This window comes from Symsagittifera roscoffensis, chromosome 3 (genome assembly GCF_963678635.1).
Source record: "Symsagittifera roscoffensis chromosome 3, txSymRosc1.1, whole genome shotgun sequence".
NCBI classification, from domain to species: domain Eukaryota; kingdom Metazoa; phylum Xenacoelomorpha; order Acoela; family Convolutidae; genus Symsagittifera; species Symsagittifera roscoffensis.
Genome location: NC_087064.1, coordinates 66,541,607 through 66,554,088, shown reverse-complemented (window position 1 = coordinate 66,554,088; position 12,482 = coordinate 66,541,607).

Sequence of the window (12,482 nt, the reverse complement as noted above, 5' to 3'; positions counted from 1 at the left end):
CATTTACTAGTTTTGATAGGGGAATTGTGTCAAGTGGGTCATGGAGGTCAAAAACTTCATTGATTTATTATGTATTTTGAATCATTTGTTTGTGGTCCTGATAAATTTTTTTTATCGATTAAATTTTCTTTTTCAATTGATGAAAAAGGTCTTTTTTATGCGAGTGGTGTTTTATTTTTTTCTGTTGAGTGTTATTTTTTATCCATTGTGAGTATGGAATTGGTTTGAAAGTTGATGTTAGTAGTAAATCAACTTCGTAGTGATTATTTTGGCAATCTAAGTAAAGTGGAAAATGTTGTAGGTTATTTATCTGTGATTGATCAGTGTCAGTTTTTACTGCATATTTGCACTCTAGTCGGGGTGATGATTCATCTTTTGCGAGATAAAATTTAATATTTTTTGGTAATTCAATTGTAGTTTTTCGTGTGAGTAACTCAGGTGGCGTATTTCGACTTAATGTATCTGGTAACGCAAGATTTTTTCCTGCTGTCCAAACTATATGTAAGTTTGGAAATATCATTAGAATTAAATGAAATCTATAAACTCTATGATTTGGATTTGATTTGTGTGTAAAGAGAAAAATAATTGGTTTATGATCTGTGAATAGAACTGTTGGGTGTTTTGATCCAAGTATCAGAAATTCATATTCTGTAAGTGTATAAATTATAGATGTACATTCTCTCATTAGAGTTGAGAGTCGTAGCTCTGCTTGAGTGAATAATCGTCAATTTGCTGATATAAGGTTCATTTTATTTGTACCACTATAAGATTGTAGTAAAGCTCCGCCGATGCCAAAATTTGAAGCATCGCACATTGCATAGAATGGTTGATTTGGATCTGGAAATGTATTTGAAAATTGTTCAGTTAAAAATTTTTTAAATTCTTCAAATCGTATTTGATGTTCAGTGGTCCATTTAAAATTATTTCGTTGTCTGAGGATATTATAGAAGGGTCTCAAGTATAATTGCATTTTGTAAACATATTTACTTACGAAATTTAACATTCCAAGAAATTCTTGGTTTTTCTTTTTATTTGTTAGTGGCTGAAGTTTTTGAATAGCATCAATGCGTGATTTTAATGAAGTGATAGTGTTTCGTTCAATATTATGTCCTAAAAATTTAACTCGTGTTAGAAAGAATGGTGATTTATTGGGAGCGGCACTCAGATTTTCGTTCTGAAGTATTTTATGATACTGTTCTAAAACTGTAATCATTTCTTCTTTGGTTTGTGATTGCATAAAAACATCGTCTAAATAGGTGATTGCGTTTTTCTTGAGTATTAGTGGTCTAAAATTTTTACTCATAAAAGCTGAAAAAGCTGCTGGTCCTATGGATATTCCATAGAATAAGCGATTAAATTCATATTGTTGATTTCCAATAACAAATTGTGTTAAACGTCGTGATTGTTCATCTAGAGGCATTTGGTTGTATGCACTATTCATATCTGCGGTTGTAAAGTCTTTTCCATTTATCTTTGTCAACATAACTTGTATTTGTTCAATATGCCAATTACATTTTGATTCATCATTTAGTGAATTGAGATATCTAGCGTCTAAAACTATTTTTAGTGATTCGCCTTTTGCTAGAATGATAACAGGATTGATAAAAGTGTTACCTTTTGGTTGTTTTTCCTTATTTACTGGTGAGATAATTTTTTTTTGTTCTAAGATGTCAAGTAGTCTGTTTACTTTGTCGTGTAAGTGAATTGGTACTTTACTGGCTCTTTGTTTTTTGAAAACTGCGGCGGGTTTTAACGGGAGATGCAATGATGAACTGATTTTTCCAACGTCAAATTTTGATGTTGCGTAGACTGTTGAATATTTTAACAGTTGCTTTGCTAATTTATCAAATTCGGTTTGTGTAATTTGTGAATGTTCAAAATTAAAAAATGTTAAAAATTTTTGTTGTTCTTTTGTGTAATTTGTTATATTGAATATTGGTTTAAAATATGGTGTTTTTGTGAAGTAACCTGTGTTTCTTCTTTTATTACTTATTATATTATTTATGGATATTTCTTCGTCAAGAATTGTGGATTGGCAAATATCTAATAATTGGAGTATATTATTAACGCGTTAGGCTACTTCATTTATAGGTGAAATTGTAGCATTTGTTTCACAATATCCCAAAATTCCTGAGGGTAATGTTACTTGATATGGTGTATCGTTATACACGTGTAACGAAATGATGTCGGAATTCGTGTTTTTCGAATATTTTATGGATGAGATCGTAACTTGAAAAATTTGTGAATAGGTTTAAATTCGAAGTCTGACAAAAAAAGTCGTTGTTTATTTTGACTTTTATCATACTGGTGAACTTGTTTTATTGAAAAATTATATATATTTCCTGATAGTGGTTTCAGGTGTTTTTGTTGTTGATTGTAAATTGGGTAAAATTTTGAGAACAATGGTGGTTGTTTGTTTAATTTTTGGAAGAATGTTAGGGCTGTATTTTTTGTTTTTGTGTACTTATCTTTGATTAGTCTTTTACTATTTCAGATGTTGATTGTTGGTATATATTTAGATATAAATGGTATGCCAATGATATTGTGCTTAATATCAGTAATATGAAATATTTGCTTAAAGGGTTTGTTTAAAATTTTGTTTTGTTCCATTGTTCTCGTGGGGAGAAGGAATAATTGGATTTTTCCATAATTTACTCATGTTGATCCTTGTGCTGTTGCTAGTTTACTAGAAGTTTCCAGAGGCGTTAATTTTGGATGTAATGTTTTGATTTCATTCCATGCGGGATTATTAATTTTATTTGATTCTGCACCTGAATCAATTAAAAAATCAATTTCAAGATCTGGTGGTTGAAATTCTTTGTTTCTTGGGATTTCTAAGAGAAATGGAATGGTTCAAATATTTTCTCTGGGTTGTTCTTTTTGTATATTTTGATAAATATGTTTTGTGTTTGACCATTGTGTTTCATCTTTTTCATCGGGTTTAATTACCGTGTTAACTTACAAAACCCAGTTACCGTGTAAACTTACAAAACTATTGCACCCAGTAGTATCACTGGGTCCAATATAGTAATTGTGAAGGAGTTCCAATTGATTTTCATATATAGGTGAAATAAAAGGTTGTTCATTTTTATCGCTCTTTTCTTTAATTGAGGTGTTAAGGTCATCATTAAAATTTCTGTCATTTTTGTGTTTTTAAAGTCATGTGTATTAAGTGAATATGCTTTTCGAACTAGTGGTTCGATACGTACTGCTAATTGCTTAATTGTTTCATTTGGTAATCTGCGAATTTCAGTACGTAAAACTCTTTTGTGTTGTTTGTTTCTTTCAGAGTCAAACATTTTTGAAAATTCTTGTGTGAATCTTTTCCAGTCTGATTTTATTTCTATGGGTAATACTGAAAACCATTTTTGAGCTGCGCCATCTAGGGTTGCTTGTATTAGTGCTGTGCGTCTATGTATCCAATTTTAATGTAATGGCGTATTAATTGGTTCGGGTCCTATATTTAAAATTAAATTTGCTGTTACTGCATTTAGATAATCTACTACAGAATTTTCAGGGTCTGTTCCTGTGAATACCATCAGTGGTTTATTGGATCCTTTTGATGATCCACCCATGAGGTATTGATTCATTGTCATCTGTAGTGATTCAGCGGCATTTGGCTTTTGTGAAAAATTTGAAAGTTGATTTTTTGTTATTTCGTGTTGCTGAAGGTAATATGGAAGCGGTATTTCATTTTGCATTCGAGTTATTTGATAAGAATGCATTAACATTGGGTTTTGTGGCTGTATTGGTTGAATGGAATGTGTAATAAATGGGTTTGGTATATGCATTTGTTGTGGGTTTTGTATATCTGTTGAGTTTTGTGGGTAAGTTTTCATATTTTGAGATGGTTGAGATTGTCGCGGTCTCTGTGTGCGATGTTCTTTAGTATATGGTGCAAAAATATCTGGTTGGTGATAATCACCTCCATCAGATGATAAATACTTTGTATTATATGGTGTATGTTGTTTATTTTTATTTTGTTGAAAGAATGGGTAATTTTCACTATAATCCTGTGTAAATTGTGGATTATCTGGAAAATTTACTGAATTGGTTGATCTTTTCGGGAGAGTTCGATAATGGGAACATACGTGATTTAAATTTTGTGTGTTTTTTGGGAAGGTTGGTTTAATCTTGGTTGGTGAGCATAATTATAATTGTGTTCTGCAAAAGTGTTTCTTGTGAACGGTTTTCGTGTTTTTGACGATATTGTCATTGGTCTATACGTTTGATAGTCCATTTGTGAATTTTTTGGAGCAACCGAAGGTTTAACGGTTGATTGATTGTAAGGTTACTTGTGTTAGTGATGTATCTGTATTTCTTGGTGTTGTCAGGTTGGGGTGTAATGGTGAAATACTTTGTTGTGTAGTTGTTGTTGTTGTTTGGACGATTTCTTCATTTATGAAGTGTGATGGTGTTTGAATATCTTGTTGTGTAAGATTTCTGGTTCCATTAAGGTTTTCATTATGTATGACGGTCGAATTTAAACTGTTATTTTGTGTATCAGGTAAAAATGTATTAGAATTCAATGGTATTGCATCAATGGTTAATGGTATTACTTTACAAAATCTCTGTGATAAGATATTGTACTTCTTGCTTGACTTGAGATAGCTTGTGGAATATTTAGAAATGCTTGATGAGACCATTCAGGGTCCCAAATGTAGTCTGATTGTTCTGAAAGAACAGTGTCGTCATTTGTTTTTTGAGGTCTAAAATTTTTTCTTGCTTGTGAAATTGAAATTAAATCTAAATTGTGGGTGAAATAATCTATTATAAACCATGCTAAAATCTTTTGTAAATCATGTTTAGTGTGTGGTGAAACATCTTCTTTTGTGAAATTTTCGCGAATTTTATGTAGAAATGTTGAAAATACTGTGATTTCATTTCGTACTTTTGTATGTCTGGATGTTTCAGTTGGTGATATACTTTGAACTTCTGTTTTTTCTAATATAGATATATAACTATATATTATTGCAAAAACTTCGTTAGTGAATATGGAGTTTGCTCTTTGTGAATTATGATATTGTATGCTTTTGATATATTCTATGAATACTTTTGAAAATTCTAATTCAATATCGTCTGTTTGAATTACATATTTACGATGGGCTGTATTTGGTGTGCTCAATTCTATAGTGTAGATTCCATATTGTTGTGTTAGATTACATATATCTTTCAAAGGATGTTCAGTAATTTGTCTTTTGATTTTTACATCTGGGAATTCTTGTTTGCATGGATTGATTCCTGGTTCAAACAAATTTACGAGTAAGTTCTTGCAAAAATCGTGTTGTCCTCTATAAGAAAGGGAAAAACTGCTTCGTCATCTGGACTATCGTCACTTTGAGTGTGGCTCATTTTTTCGTTTGATGTCTGTTAAAAAATAACTATCGATGTGTCTAATTGGTTGATTCCAATTATACAAGTGTACTGGTTTGTGTTTGTGTTGCTTTTTTATTCTTCTTTTTCGTCTTTTTGATGAAATTGTAGTTGTTTCTGTTTCGGAAAAATATAATTGATCATGGATGGGACAATTTTTATCTATTGATTCTTTTAATTTGTATAGTTCGTCTAAACTATTTACTTCTGATTCAGAAAATGCGTTTCTATTTTTTGAAAATATTTATCGTGTGATTTGTCTTTGTTTGTTTATAATTTTCCTTTTTATTGTTTGTCGTTTTGTCCTAATGTATCCAACTGTTTGTGTATGAGGTGTGATTACAAGATCGTAATTTTTATTATCTATTTCACAGTTGTGTAAAATAATTGTTTGTTAATTTCCTAAATTTTTGAATGACATACGGTTTAGGATGAGGGATGCAAGAAGTTGTTAGTTATTTCTATTTCCTTAGACTGTTAGTCCTTACGATTTTTTGGTTAGCTTAACCTGGGTCTTTTTGTTCAGGATTGGAGAGAAAAGTATATCGATTCCGAAGAATGATTTTTTACTTCCTCGTGGCTGGTCTAATCTAGGGTGTTAACTTACTTAATCTTACTTAGGGGTAGTGATTGTGTTTAAGGTTTGGAGAATAGTAAATCGATCCACAAGGTTCAATTATAATTAGAACACAAGTAGTTCGTTAGATACTATTTTAAACTTACTAAGTCTAAAATCTGTCCTGGGTCTGGTGCGATGAGGGTTCAAGTGAAGGATGAATAACCGAAGTTCTTCACTGTTTATCCTAATTTGAATGGTTAGGTTTATTGAAAAATTTCTATTAGTCCTGGGTCTTTTGGAAACGTTGGATAGTGAATCGACGTTTGAGGTCGTTAGACACTTGCTAAGTGGGTAGGGGAGAACAAAATTGTTCTTTTTGGTCCAGGAATAGGCCTTGATGATCAGGTTTTAAATTTAGTGAGATCGAAAATTTATTAAGATCCAAGGATAAGCCTTGATGATCTGATTTTTAAAATTAAGTGAATTTAAGTTAAAAATGGTTTAAATTTATTTAATAAAAAGATTTAGTTTTTCAATGATATTATTGAGCTTATGATTGCTGTTATGTTTAGATGATAAAGCTGGATTAACAGGATGATTTATGATTACAAATAATTTATTGTCATGCTACTAATTTTTATTTTTATTTTCAATAAATATTTTTCAAATATGTTTTATATAATACTGCAGAAGGTCTTTTTATCAATCGTTATTTTACATTAAAAATTTTGCTTAGCGCCTGAAATGATCATGAAGATTTACTTCAAAATTTTATGTTTGCAAATGAAAATCTAAATTCATTGCTAATAAGATTCTAAATATAAAAGTTTGTGTTGGCTTTTGCCGTACAAACATAAAACTAACTGGTAAGTTTCTACTTAGTCGTATATCGTCTCTTGGCCGAGGTCTTATTCCAATACCGGGTAATTCTAGTATCGTGCGGAATATCGGCTCTGATCTATTGAGTCGTAGAGACATTTCAATTAAATTATTATCGTGTAACATTTTGAAAATGTTTTGTCTAAATTCTAATCTATATTTGGATAGTTCTAAGCTATTAAGGTCTTATTCGAGACCTATGGTCGCACCAGATGAGTTATAACCGAGGTTGTTAACTCATAGAGTAATTTCGGATAGGGTACACCGTCTGCTCGTCACGCTATCTTATTTTCGGCCGGATAGATTCGTGCAACTTCTTAGTCTAATACCGATCCTAATCTTACTCTTATACTTACTAGTCTCAGGGTGTTTAACTAGTCTCTGCTAGGCTCAATAGATCTAGAGTAGACTGGTTTATTGCGGCAGCTGAAGTTCTCTCGGAGAGGCAACTAATTTCTAAGTTAAATTCAAATTTCTCTGGTGCTGAAATTACAAGTAATTTCAGCACTTACAAACAAGTGGGTTGTTAGTTAGATGGATTATGATTGGTTAATATTAAATATTTTACAGTGGTAAAATATCCAATTTATCCAATTATAAAATGTAGTTTAGATCAGGTTCGGAAGGGTAGTTTTTGAGAAAAATCAAGCAAATTGTTTGACTTTTTTTAAAGGAAAATAGGGCGTTTAAAGTTTTTGCAGCGATCAAACTAACAACCTGCTATTTTGCTTGAACCATAAATTTAATAATTGGTAGATTAGTTTATGAGAAAAGACAAAAATGTTTTAAAAAACGGCCAAAATTTCGAAAATATGACCTATAAAATTAAAGAAGTAGCCGCTCATGCACAATAGTTTCATCCTAACCGTTTCTTCAAATAAACCCAAGCTCTGAGGTTCTTGCTTGGGTCAATTGAGTCAAACCCAAGCTCAATTGAGTTTATGAAAAAATAAAAATATTTTAGAAAAAAATGGTCGAAAAACCAGATGGAAATAGCATATAAAAGAGTGCTACTGGCAGGAATTAAATTGAGCCCTTCTGTAGAAGGGGTTGCAGAGAGGACTGGGTGGACCAAAAAGTATATATATTTTTTTGGATATAATCAGTGCCAGGAAAAAGCCAACGGAAACTCCGAACAAGCTCAACAGTTCGCTGGTGATAAAGAGTTTGCAAGACGCAATATCCAAATCAGTCTGCAGATCCTTTAATGAAACAATTCAATTTTATTTTACGAAATAATCTAGGTGCCTCAAAATTTTAAACAACCCAAAACTATAAGGGTTCAATTATTAACCAATTGGCTGTTTTTGTATAGGAAGAGTGAACAATATTCGGCTCGTAATAGAAATCATAAGATTATAAAAACGTCAAAAGAAATCGACTGAACGAACGATGGCATTGGGTCTGATAAGTGATGACGTGTGATTGACATTTTCTGTAAGAAGAGACGACATTGAAAAAATTCGTTGGAACTCTGAACTAACTTCATGCAATTTGTATTTTATTATCGTTTTTTCTTCGATTTTGAGCTGTCTAGTTTTGGCACGCAGGATTTGAAAATTTTTCGACCGTTTTCAAAATTATCTCGGATCAGTAATCCTACTTGATACATACACTTATGATATTTAGAATAATCGTTTGATACAAATTGAGTTTGTTAAGTCTATGACTGGTTATTTTAAATAGCTCAGATACTTGCGATAGTGATAGTGTCTCAGATACTTGATAGCGATGTCATCATCAGTCAAACCTTTGGAGATGGTATCTGGATTATACAAAAAAGATATGGCCGAGTTTTTTAAATAACTGAAAAGAAAATAATTTAATGTTAATAGGTTTTCAGATCGTGGCGGTTACACCCCCATTATTTTTCAGATTCGACAGCATAATTTTTCCACGCATAAAGGCGTGGAAGTGAAGCAAGTATGCAGAAAAAAAACACTCCATTTTAGTCCTACTGGCGTTCGAACACTTGCATCATATAATTCATGACATCCTGGTCACCTCGAACCGCAACAGAAACATCAGAACTGTATATAAATATATTTAATGCAGGAAAAAAACTCAATTTTGGAAATGTTTTTTTTTTCCAAAAAAGAGAAGATCGTTAATTTTATTTGTCAAAATAGGCTAAGAGTAGACTCAATTAAACAAAAATCTCATTTATGAAATACGCATATGCGAACCGAATAAACAATTATAATATGCTAATTTCAGCGCTACCCAAAAAAACTACTGCAGCTGTTTTTTTATCATGGATTAAAAGTTGGAAATCATATTACCGGTTGGTTAAGTTTCAGTAACAAAACAAATAGTGATTTATGTCTTGTTGGTCTTTGGAATCAAAACTCTGAGTTTGATAAATTTTATGTGGGTTCAAACGAATTTTTTCTCTCAATTTCATAATAGGAAACTGGTCATCCGGCATACACCAACGATATTTTATTTTCCTTTTATAGAAAAAACTAAGATTGGTCCTTAAAATTTTTTTAAAATTTGGTAGTTTTCAAAAAATTTCATTTGAGGCTGTCCGAAAATTTTAATTACGAGGCTAAACTGTGCATTGGTTAGGTGCACAATTTTGTGTTTGTATGTTCCTGGATTCCAGAAACTAATTTTTAAACATGTTCCGAAACGTAAGTGGACTTTACTAACAAAATTTTAGCGTACAAATAACTGTAACGTAATTTTTCTCGACACATTTGTTGCTTCGTGGTTTGCTGTGAGTGGATTCCGCAAAATGTAAGTGGAACTCGCAAATGTAAGTGGAATCCGCATACTGTAAATGAATTCCAAGCTTTGTTTATTACTGAACTTGCATATGAACAATTAAAAGCTAGAACTGGAATTCTTATCTTTAACAATGAGGAATTTAAAAGCAAGAACTTAAATACTATCAGTGGAATCTACGAAGAAATCTTAAAGCATTTGTTAACTAATCGGTGGAGCTCAACTTTTAGTATTTGGATACATATCCCAGCAAACGATTTTTGGTATCATTGTTTTGGAAACTCAACGCCGCATAATTTCATTATTTGGAGTCATTGGGGGGATAATGTTTAGAAACAGAACGCATATCATATCGTCGATTTATGTCAGTGTTTGGGATTCCATCGAACCGAAACATTGGTCAGTATTTGGGGTTGATGAAATCCAAAATACTGGAATATTCTGGAATAAATGTGGAATAAATTCATTATTGGGAGTAATTGGATTGAGGGTGTTTAGAAACACACATGCAGAACATATCGCCAAATATGTCATCGATCCCAAATTTTGTCGCTCCCAAATACTGACCAGTTTTTGGGATTGTTGGAATCCCAAAGATTGGAATAATATGGAATAAATATGGAATAATTTCAAAGTTTGGAGTCGTTAGGTTGAGAGTGTTTAGAAAACGCAATGCACAGCATACCGCCAAATTAGGTAAGTAATTGGGACTTTGTCAATCCCAAATACTGAAGCTGCAAGTTTGACAGAAATTGAGATGGAACATTAGGCGTAGTAATTTAGTAATTGAAATTGAACTTCGTAATTTAGTAATTGAGATTTAACTTGATATCTAAAGATATCAAGCTAAGTTATTAGCAACATAAGTTACAAAGGGGCGATCTACTGCAAGTAAGTTAGAAGAAAACACCAAAGTAAGCATCTTTTTGCACTTATATTTAGATGATTATTTTTCCAGCTATGTTATTTGGTGAACAATTTCAATTGTTAATGAAATTAATTGACCTGAGTCTGGAATCCTGCATTGATTGTTTAGCACTTCAGCATCAACGAAGATGTACGAAAATTGAACGCTTAAGTGGACATTTAAAATACAATTAAAAGTCATTTATTCATATCCACACTATAAAACATATTGATTGTATCGGAGCATTACCTTGAATGTTACAATTGCATCAAAATTTTTTTAAAGTATCTATTTGAAAAATAAAGAAGTTTTCAAAAAAAACACAACGAATTTTCCATGGAAATGAAAGGTATCGTTACAATTATAAGTGGACTTAGGGGCGGTTGGGCGGATGCCCACCCCCGTCAAGGATTCGAACACCTGGCGACACAAAGGTTCCCCACTTTGTACTATTTTGAGATGTCCATTTTTGGCCTTCGGTGCTAATCTATACTAATTTTAAGGGGGGAGCGCACGCCAAAAAAAAACACGATTTTCTGTCAAACTTTTCAAAAAAAGTGCCTAGAATAATACAAAGGAGGGACCCTTTGGGTCGGCAAGGGAGTAGAATCCGTAAGGGAGGGCATTGGCCCCCTTCCCCCACCTAAATCCGCCACTGAGACTAAAAGTTGACCCCGCCAAACGTATTTGATTACTCTCACCATAGTGTGAGAAGTCACGCGCAATACTACTGATTAAAAAATGATGTACGCGATTTTGTATTAAGTCAACTGAACAAATTGACATTGCACCTCTTTGGCCGACGTCTCGTTTTAATACTTTGTTTGCTCTACATCTTAAATCAAGTAGCAAAATTAATCAGGGCTTCATCAATTAAGAAGATTACCAAAAAAATTTATACCCGAATTCTAACACATCTAACGTCCAGGTTATTTTTCAGTTCACTGAAAAGATGGTTATTGTAACCGATTCTTCCATCTTTTGTACTGCCTTAAACTAGCTCTTATCTTTCTATCAAATACACGCGCCATATTAAAGATCTATCGATATAACATTGGTCACTGCATCCAATATTGGTTTTTTTTTCATAATTGATGTCAAATTGTTGGCAACATTGGTGCTTTAGAGTGTTTTAATTGGTCAAACAGTAGTTTTATTAGTTGTTTCATTTCTTTCGATATGGTTTTACCAGTGCTTAGTTCCTGATCAGAGTAAACCCTGATGTGAAACGTCAAATGAGCAAATTGTTGTTAAGTAACTTTATTCAGGTTCGTTGACCGGAAATGTTATTGACCGGAAATTTAAAGATATAGCTTCGGCATTAGCTATATATTTAAAGACATTTTGCAGAATGAGGAGAGCTTTGTTAGAGACTTCATAGATAATGGATCCTTTGAGGATTCATGGAACCCCTAAAACACTGATTAGACAAAAATCAAGAAAAGAAAAGTGTAACAACACAGCCATTTCTCACCTGCAGAACTTCTGATCAAAAACGTAATGATATGCACCAAAACTCAAAATCCAAATAAAGTAGAGGGAGTTTTTCAAGGAGTATTATTTTGCAGACAAAAGTACAATAGGTACTGTAATGAGAAATAATTCTGCAAAAACTCTTACCGCTGCGGATAAATACGCTATGTGGTTATTTTCCAACTAGAACAGTGTGATACTTGTGTTGACAGAAAAGCCAAACACAAAAAATTGTTATCTACTCTCTTTTCTTTTGAGGACGATACAATTTCCCTATAGTAGTGATTTTTCTTCCTGTTTGTTTCTGCAAGGAACGTACGCTTTTTTTTTCTCTTTGAGAGCAGTTTCATATGCTGAAACAGGTGATTTTATGCGGTCTGCTCAAATCTTTTTGTAGTAAAACTAAAACCGATAGCAGCTAAGCCTTGATAAGGAAAGCTATTTAAAAATATTGAGAAAGAGATTATCTGAAAATTAAAAAAGGATGCTTCCTGCTGACCGAAAACTAACAGATAAACTCATAATCCACTAAACTTCATTATAAATCTTTTCTATGGATTT